The 9,828-nt window shown below is 39.9% G+C and overlaps 1 pseudogene; it reads right to left on the reverse strand.

The window, feature by feature from the left end:
- Positions 1-3,876: 3,876 nt before the first annotated feature.
- Positions 3,877-9,204, reverse strand: LOC147428480 (uncharacterized; annotated as a pseudogene).
- Positions 9,205-9,828: the final 624 nt, after the last annotated feature.

Consider the following 9,828-nt stretch of genomic DNA (forward strand, 5'->3'; position numbering starts at 1 on the left):
TCATGATTCACGTGTAAAGTGAAAGCTCACACTTGAGAAAAATTTATTATTGGTATTTATAATTTAAAGAAGTTGAAAACGTTGACGAATAAAGTAATGTAAATGGTATTAGAGTTCGATTTTAGATGTGTATTTAGTAACTAGTTCTGTTTGAGTTTGCAAATCTGAAGAAGATGGTGAAAGGATATGAGTCGAACTACGTAGATGAACTGCCCATTGGGAAGACTACATCAAAGCTGAGGTGTAAGACCTGCGGCCATAATTTTAGTGGAAATTCTTGGAAACGTGGCAGCTTGCAAAAACCCCCCAAGAGGTATTGCTAAAAAATTTACCGAGTGGGCGTTTAAGGCAAAGAGAGTTCTTGAGGACAAAAAAAAGGGAGGTCCCAAAATGATGGCTCCATCTACGGCTAGGGACATCGAGATGACACTCGAGAATGATCAAAATCCTCACTCAACCCCTACTTTAGGTCAAGAAGGGTGTCATTCATCCTTTGTTGGGAATTGTAGCTCTAATCCTATCGAAAGCTCTACTGTTAACATAAGCCGAAGTGAAGCATGGACTGGAGGAGAATTTGCACCAAGTGATCCTACTTTGCAACATGCATTTGGAAAACAATGGCTTCTTGAACTCCATCTTAAGTGGATCAAGCATTCGTTGCATGTGGAATTCCTTTTAATGTCATTCAAAATCCTATCTTCAAAGATGCTTTAATGAGCACGGAAATTTGGTTACAATATGATAGCCAACATTATGGCTTCCATTCAAACAAAGGCTTAAATCCCATATCTTAGGTCTATCTAAGGGTTTGGGAGATTTTCCACTAGCAAAATGTTTGTTTAAATTGCACAAAAATTCGTGCTTGAGAACCTCAGTGGGCTTTGGAAAACATGCAAGCTAGGGGCTAAGAATATACGAGAGACTATATATATCATATGCCTTGGTGAATGGAGGAGTATTGGTGCTGATATTTTCAGGGACAGTCCATGGATAATCTCGCTCAAATTGATCTCTACATTGAGGGGTGAGATTTGGCATCTTGGGAAATGTTGCCAAAGTGTTTGTGGTGTACTTTGTCCCCAGTCTGCAATTCCAGCATACACTCCTCGCTCGCCAAAATGGAGTAGAATATTTCTAGTGTGTAGATCATTGTGAATAAATTTGTGACTATGCACGTATTTAATCGTCTCTAGAAGAGCATTGCAGATTGGAAAAATGTTGTCTGTGAACTGATATACAGTTTCAGAAGTGTGTTGGAACTCTCTCATTGTTTGTAGGCTTGCTTCCATCATGATGACATGCCTGAATTCACTGCTCAAGATGACCTCCATTCCAAAGCTTGAAGATCAACATAAGTCTTTTGCTATACATAGCAAGAGCACGGGGCAATATCATGCCACAATACTGAACAGTTGTAGCAGTTGCCTCCTCTAGCACGATCTGCAATGTTGGCTTGCTTTCTATTTGGTCTTTGTATAGCTTCACCGCATAGACAAGATCTTTGAAGAGAGGATGAGCCAGTGATACTTGTTTCACATTTGCAAAACATCCCTCACCTAATTGGGGTGCTTGCAAGTGGGAGATGGAATGCTCCCCAAGTAAGTGTAGGACAGGAGGACACATCGTATCATCCAGGTTTACAGCGGAGGATTGAGCACCTAATGGAGGAGGTACATCCTCTTCTGTCCTAGGACGTTTTGAAGAGCTATCGATCTTATCTTTGCTCTTCAATTTTGAATGTAGCTGTGCTACAAGCTGCATTTGCTCTTTGATTCCAGGTTCGGTTTTGATTTTTGGATGAACCATACTTTTAAAACTTCTAGTGACCTGGCCTAATAATTGCTTTACTATGTTATGCATCACTCTATTAGTGCACAAAGCTGGTTCAAACATAATTGGGAATGCACTGCACAACTTCAGCCAACAATGTTCCACAAGTTCAATCACAAAATCATCGAACTTTGCCTGCAGTGGATCAAATGCACGTCGCAAATGATCGTCTGAAGCTCCATAGAGAGGCAAAATAAGAGCATCACTAATAATTTTGCAATGTTGATGCGTTAACTTTGTCTCTACCATGACTGAAGCCTGAAAATACATGAAGAAAATATAAGTGAGGTAATCCAGAATAGATAAAAATTTGACATATATGATTGTTAATAAATCTAAACAAAAACATTTCATGGACAATAATGACCTCCAATAATGAAAGATCTAAACATTTCATGCATCATAATAACAACAATAATGAAAGACGCGATGGTCAAAGCATTTAGGATTGAAGATGTAAAATATATATCTTCTCCCTGTAGTGCGACATTGTGTCAGTAGCAACCACAGATGAAGAATTCATTAAATCCAATGTCCTTGCAGTGCGACGCGCTGGTCAGCAACAACCAAGAATGATGGATTTAAAAACTTGAAACCTCTCTTTGCAGTGCCACACGGTGGTCAGCAACAAGTAGACACAAGGAAGCTATTGAATCCAATCTCCTTGCAGTGCGGCGCGATTGTCAACAACAACCAAGAACAATGGATTTAAAAATCCTAAACCTCTCCCTACAGTGCGACACGATGGTCAGCAACAACCAGAGATGAGGAATCTATTGAATCCAATCTCCTTGCAGTGCGACACGATGGTCAGCAACAACCAAGGACGATGGATTGACAACCCTAACCCCTCTCTACAACGCAACACGGTGATCAGCAAAAACCAGAGACAAGGAATCTATTAATCAAATCTCCTTGCAGTGCGGTGTGATGGTCAACAGCAACCAAGGATGATGGACTTAAAATCCTAAACCCCTCCTTGTACTGCAACAGGGTGGTCAGCAACAATCAGAGATGAAGAATCTATTAAATCCAATCTCCTTGTAGTGCAATGTGATAAGTCAGCAAAACAACCAAGGACGCTAGATTTGACAACCCTAAACCCCTCCCTGCAGTGCGACATGGTGGTCAACAACAACCAGTGATGAGGAATCTATTTTTTTTAAATTCAATCTTCCAATAGTGCGACACAATGGTTAGCAATAACTAGGAAGAAAAGATGCATGATAGCTAACTCCTCCTTGTAGTGCGACTCTGTGGTCAGCAACAACCAGAGATGGAAAGTCTAATTGTACAACCTAAGCTACTCCTTGAAGTGCAACACGGAGGTCAGCAACAATCAAGGACAAAGCGTCTAAAGTCTAACCCCCCTTGCAATGTGTCACGAGGATCAACATAGCCAAGGATGGGTATCTAAACCTGCAGACTAACACTAAGGTGTGAGCAAAGCTCTACAACAACAACGCTAGTAAAAAACAAAATACAAACTAACACTGAGGTGGGAGCAAAGCTCCACAACAATAGTGTTAGCAAATTAACTACACAAAAAATTTAGAAAAAACACTATAAGAAAAATTACCTGCTCTGTGGCTCGCTGTGGATGTGTTGCGCTGTCTACTGCTCTCTCTAAAGCTTCAGCAACTCTATCTCTATCTCTCTAGCAATCACAGTTGCAGCAGCTCGTTCGAACTGCCATGGCTCCCACTTTTTAAGAGTATAAATATATTTCAATCGAACTATATTTCGATCGAAATATTTTTTATTCGGATATACACGTATGATACGGATACAGCATATAAATCCGTACTATACATATTTATAATATACGGGTGTATAAATGCAACTTAGGGGATCATAGAGCGTGCGTTTGCCTTTTGTTAGACAAGTTCTGGCCAATTTGTGAGAATGTGAAGCTATATGGATCCATCCTTCTAGAAGAGGCTGATTTGTTTTATCCTAGCTTCAAAGAGAATCTCAGCCATCTCTCTGTACTGTGGTCCTAAGCCTGGTTTAGGCGTAACATCATTTCAGGGATTTTAGAGGACTTCACAATAAGTTGTAGTAGCTGGTTTGTGAACTTGGTGAGACCTCTAAGCTGGATTTTCCATTGTCCCATAGACAGCTCAATTCTCTGTATCTCCTCCTTTAGTTCCCCAAGATCGTTTAATTGAAGAGAATCATTGAGTAGTGTTTAGCAGTTTTTCCATTCGACAGTGGATCGCTCATACCAATCCTGAAGATCATGAGTAATATTATAGTATGTGAACCGATCTACTGGTTCTGGATGTTGAGGATACAGTGCTGGGAAAAACCTAGGCATCTCAGCTTCTCTGGCTGGTAAAGCATATAGGAGGACTAGGAAAACGGGTACAAAATCCAAAACATTGAGGACAGCCTGATTCTCCTCTTGCATCATCTTTCTAGTTACTTTGACCATCTAAAACAGTCTTCGGAGAGCAGTTGCTTGTTCTCCTACTGTTATTTGAGTTTAAGGCCCTTTACTGGTGGTAGCCTAATCTTCAAGAATAGCTTGTACCCTCTGATCCAGAACTCTCCTCGCAGTTTGCATTTGCAGTAAAACTTCTTTTAATTGACCTCTAACGTCCTTCATACATTTATAGGTTGGCTTGTTCCCGAGCGGGAGCTCTAATTCGATGGCTAGGGAATGACAGTCTACAGTAGACTCTTACTGCCAATGTGGATTAGCTATTTTGTCATCAGAGTTTAGTAACCATTCAAGTACTCTTTCTAGCAATTGAATTCTGCTAGGATACTCAGATAGTTGGCATACCTCTTCGTCATGGAAAGCAACTGATTTCCAATGTTGGACCATTTCTTTAGCGCCGACATATAGTCGCTAAATCGTTCAAGATCAGACATGAGAACATGATCCTCCAGATATATCCTGGTTATAGGAGCTTGCTAATGTCTTAGTCTCTTGTTCATTGTGATGAGCTATAATGAATGTTGCTCATCACCTTTTAGAACCTCACTCATAGCTTTACCTTTCCCTTTCTCATCCGTACTGTGTTGTGACCGGTGCACTGGAGGAATTCCGAGTGTTGCTAGGTTGTTGATCTCTAGCCTGCTGATCACCCAACTGCTGACCTTCATACTGATCTAGCTGGTCTATATTGGGCTGATTTCCTCCTGTGGCCCGTGCTCCACCAGCACCAGATCCTGAAGGTGGAGATGGAGGAGAGTCATCATCATCATGCCTTTCTTCTGGTTCATCCTTCTTCTCTTCCTCTTCTGTTGCCTTATCATCATCCTCATCGAGGTTGTTCTGTTGTTCAATATAATCCAAGAGAGCTTGATTTGCCAAAGCACTGTTGTATTCAAAAACTTTATTATGCAAATCACTCTACATAAGTGCTCCCAGATTATCTATATTGAAAACAACATTCCCCTCTGGATTTAGTATCTCAGCCAGATTATTATAGATATATCTTTCAGTTAAAGTGGCTTTCAAAGTAGTGTGGCTAGTAAGCAATGAGTTGAAATCAACTCTCTTCATTCGCAGAATGGTTTTGAATCTGTCAGCAGCTCTTTTGAGCCTCTGCCTTTTCTTCTCTAAGCGTCCGTATCTCAGACTTCATCTTGGGCAACTTATCTTCTAAGTGTTGAATGGTCCTGGCTGATTGATTTTGAAGGACACCGTGTCACAGGGACTGGGCTCCTCTCTCTTGCTCCAACTTTTCAACTTGCTACTCCGTCTCCGTCAGTTCAGCTTTTAACTTGGTCAATTCATCATGTGACACTCAGGCATCCAACATTTGTCCTATAGCATTCACAATAGTGTTCCAAGATGATTGAATAAGTACGGAACAACCATCATTCACTACGGCTGGTGGGTCACAGGCAACTGGGTCATAAACTGTGAAAGGAGACATATATGGTAGTGTAGCATAATCAGATTTGTGCAGGAGTAGACGTCCTTTGAGAGGATGAGTCTGCAGCTGTTGTAACGGTCCTTCTTGGTTAAATGCACAGCCACTTCACTGTAAGGGATGGAAACATTACCAAATGGACTCAAAGGTCTTTCTCCTTTTCCCTTATCAGTCTGACCCGCTCGCAGTTGAGCACTGGTCCTATCTCACTGGTCTTTTCTTGCACTGGTGGTCGGTGAAATGTGCCCTGCTGACTGGTTGATTCCACTAGTGGTCTGGAAGAGAGGTTGTTCGGACTGGTCAGTTGAAGTCCGGTATGCAGGTGTCTTTTCAATAGACACCATTTTGACTTGACTTTCCATCTGCCTAAGGAAAGCACTGCTTTTGACCGATGTAGTTTTTGGTCTTTTCAAACTGTCAGCCTCCTCTGGCGTGGCTTTCCTCTTTCGTCCAGTGAGAGCTAACTGGTTATCTGGGGCTTCTTCATATAGTCATGAGCGTCCGGAGAAGTTGCCTAGTAAAGGAACTGCCAAACATACCAAGCTTTGAAAACATTTTGGGACTTCAACTTAGCAGTCCGCTGAAGCACATTATGTCACAAAATTTGACATAGATTTATTGGAACTGTGGAGTCCAATCTTTTTGCTAGTAAAATAGCAAACAATTTTTCTCACACGTAAATTGGGTTTCTTTTTAGACTCACAACTTCAGCTACAAAGCGGTAAGTAGTAGGAATGTCCATACTTACTATTGGAACCCCTTGCACACTAGATTTGCGTTTCTTCTTGGCAGCATCATCTTCTTTCAAAGCTGCACTGATCTCTTCTGCTGTTACTACAGATGGCTTTGGCTCATTTGGCATCTTCAATGCAAAAGCAATATTTTCAGGTGTTACCGACACTTTTCTACCATAGACCATAGCACTTCCATCCTCCACATTGAAGGAATCAAGAACATGGATAATGATAGATATGTCAAACTCAATTTTTGTAGCTTGCACAACCACATGCAAATCCCAGAGTCGGAGTAATGCCTCGGCTTGCTTAGTAAACACATACTGCTTTATTTTACTGTGAGGAATAACTAGAAGAGAAGCTTTTTGCAACAACAATAAGTGCTTGGGTTTCCTCTATAGTCTCTTGCATTCTTTTCGACATTTTCTTCCTAGCCATACACCGTGAATATGATGAATCGGTAGAGGGAGAAGAAGAGGACTTACTTGAAGCTTCAAATCCGTATCCTGGTGTGGCTGGTAAAGATGGATAGTAATCAATAGTTTCCTCAAACAAAGAAGTTTGTGGTTGTAGTGACGAAACTTCAGAGCTTGGCGATGGCGAATGGATAGCAGTAGGCAGACGTTGTACAGCAGATTTATGAGGAAAAATACGTACGCCTATATACAACAAGCACAAAAATCATCAAACATAATGAAGTATATAATAATTCAACCAAAGAGTTGGAAAGAGTAATACTTACAGGTTTTGAGGTTTTTTTCTTGTCGTACTTCCTTTGCGACTGTGTATAGCTAATGACAAATTGATAGATATCCTTTGATGCTCAAGTGTAAGCTGCATCTTTAAATTCAAACTTTGCAAGATTTCCTTTGTTTTCTTCAATCAATGCTTTAATCTTCTCTTGCTCTTCAAGGTTATGACGCAAATCACTCACAAAAGGGTAATCTTTGAACCACTTTCTTACATCCCTATAATTTTGTAGAAACGCAGGATAATGATCCTGATTGTAGTACACCACTAGAAGCTTTTTTCCATAAAGCCTGCTTGGATATCTCAATTTGGGCTCAGGTGGACAAAAGATATCAGTGTATCATGGGGCTGGGCGACCATTTTGTGCCATCGAGCACTATGAAAATGAAGTTATAAACCATAAAGATTTAAAAAATACGTAAATATTACAATTGGATTTTCTTAAAGAGAGCTGATAAAGTATTCCTCAAGATTTTAGCAAAAAAGACTTAAAAGTTTAGAACAATGATTATAGTTACATCATGATTGTAAATGACACTATCTATCAAGGACATAACTATCAAAGATGATCCCAAAATCTCACATGTTACAAACAAACTTGCCACATGCATTGCAAAAGCATAATATTATTGTCTTTCAATTTTTTTTTTTTGAGAACCTCCCAACCAAAAACTACTCGACACAAAGGGACATATCTTGCCAATTAGGATCTTCGACTCCTGCCTTCCAAAGTTGCGTGCTACTTTGCATTTGGAGAAGCCTTGTGAATTGCACCTTTCTTCTTTCCACATCCACCTCTCAAACAACAACATGTACAAACATATGACTAGAAAAGTCACAATCATCACATTGTTTAATTTGAACAATATCCATTTCTTCCACCCATGGAGGTACACATCCCACAACCCCCACAATAAGTAGACACTTACGCACAGAGAGATCTTTAATCTCATAAGCAATGATGGAGTTTTGAAAGCTCCATGGAATAAACTTATGAAGTAAAGAGCTGACTTCTCTTATGTAGTCCCAAGTGAAAGGCATTGGAGTTTGTTGCAGTACACTCATTCCAGTGATTGGCTCCACATTCAACCTTTTGTTTTCTTCTTCCACCAAGATCGATTGTTTGTAGTAATCCCAACAAAGAAAAGCATGAGATGTGTACCACATTGTGCAGAGAAAAAGTATTTAATGCGTGCTATCCACTCACCAACAGAGAATGAGCCAGGAACATAATTATCTAATTTCACAACAATCGTATCACCAACTTTGAAGACTTCTCCGTTATACCAAATTTTGGTGTGTTCTTGAACATGTGTGGATCTACACTCTCTTTGGCTCAAGAATCTCTGTTCTGCTTGAGAAATCTCCCTCCATTTTTGCCTTTTAGGACCTATGACGATCCCTTTATGAAAAACAGAACTACCACATGGATAGTCGGTTTCATTTAATAAGAGAGAATTCCACAAATCCTTTGCCTTCAAGACAAATGACGCTTTGAGAATTCCATGTTTATGCCATGCTTGGAATTCATATTGCACTAAAGAGTCAATAACATATCTTGTTGGTGCGATGAGAGCGAAGTGAAGCTCTTTGTACAACCTTTGGTGAGGCAAAAGGCCATCCTTATCTTTATGAATTTGTGCTAAGATCCATGTGAGAAGTCTTCTCCTATGAAAGTTAGTGAAAGAGATCTCATTCTCTTTATTGTTTGACTTTATATTCACATAGGTGGAGACAAGTCGCTCAAAGAGAAAGCACCATATAACATCATGATCTCCATGTCGAAGAATATCATCTAGTATTTCTCCATTCCCTTCAAAAGAAGAATACATTGTTAGATTTGCAATTGCTAAAACCATCTTTCGACGTTGCTACATAAAGAGAAGTTGGGATATGATAGTATCAGCCACATGCTCAAGTGGTGATGAATTAGCACCAAAAGCCTCTCCAAGATGAAAACGAGGTCCTTGCAACCTCAATTGCCTTATTTATCCAACCATGATCCCGAGTATAGTTGAAAAAAAGGTGGGCAATATCGATTCATAAAAGTCCAAGATCTTGTATATCACTAGACAACCCATCCACCTCACATAATACAAATGGAAGACACCACTGTATGAACTTTTGATTCTCTTCTGCCTTATAACTTTCATGATATTTACTGGGATATCTTTGCCAACGACCATATCGCAAGACCAAAGGGACACAGCTTAGGGATCTTGTTGTGATATCATCAATCTTGCATTTCATCTCTGTTGTCGAGTTTCTCATTAAAAGTGAAATATACTTTTGAAATATACTCAAAGAGAGAATGTGCATTGTGTCATAGACAAGATCCAATGAAAAATCAAAACCATAAAGATCATTTAGTCTCCATAAACTAGACTACCCACTCAATAGCATTCTTTAAAATATCATCACATTGGCTTTGTGAAGTGGTCTTGATTGAAAGAGAGAGAGCTTTTTGCATTTCAGCCATACTCCTTTTAGGCGGTGGATAGCGACACTAGAGATGATTTTTATTTTAAATATATTGACCTTGAAATCTTGAACTAGAGGAATCTAGTGTAACGGCTCCTTTATCCCTTCAACAGAAATGTTGGCCATCATCCTTCAAAATCCCA

Source organism: Adiantum capillus-veneris, chromosome 23 (genome assembly GCF_014529385.1).
Source record: "Adiantum capillus-veneris isolate H3 chromosome 23, ASM1452938v2, whole genome shotgun sequence".
Taxonomy (NCBI): domain Eukaryota; kingdom Viridiplantae; phylum Streptophyta; class Polypodiopsida; order Polypodiales; family Pteridaceae; genus Adiantum; species Adiantum capillus-veneris.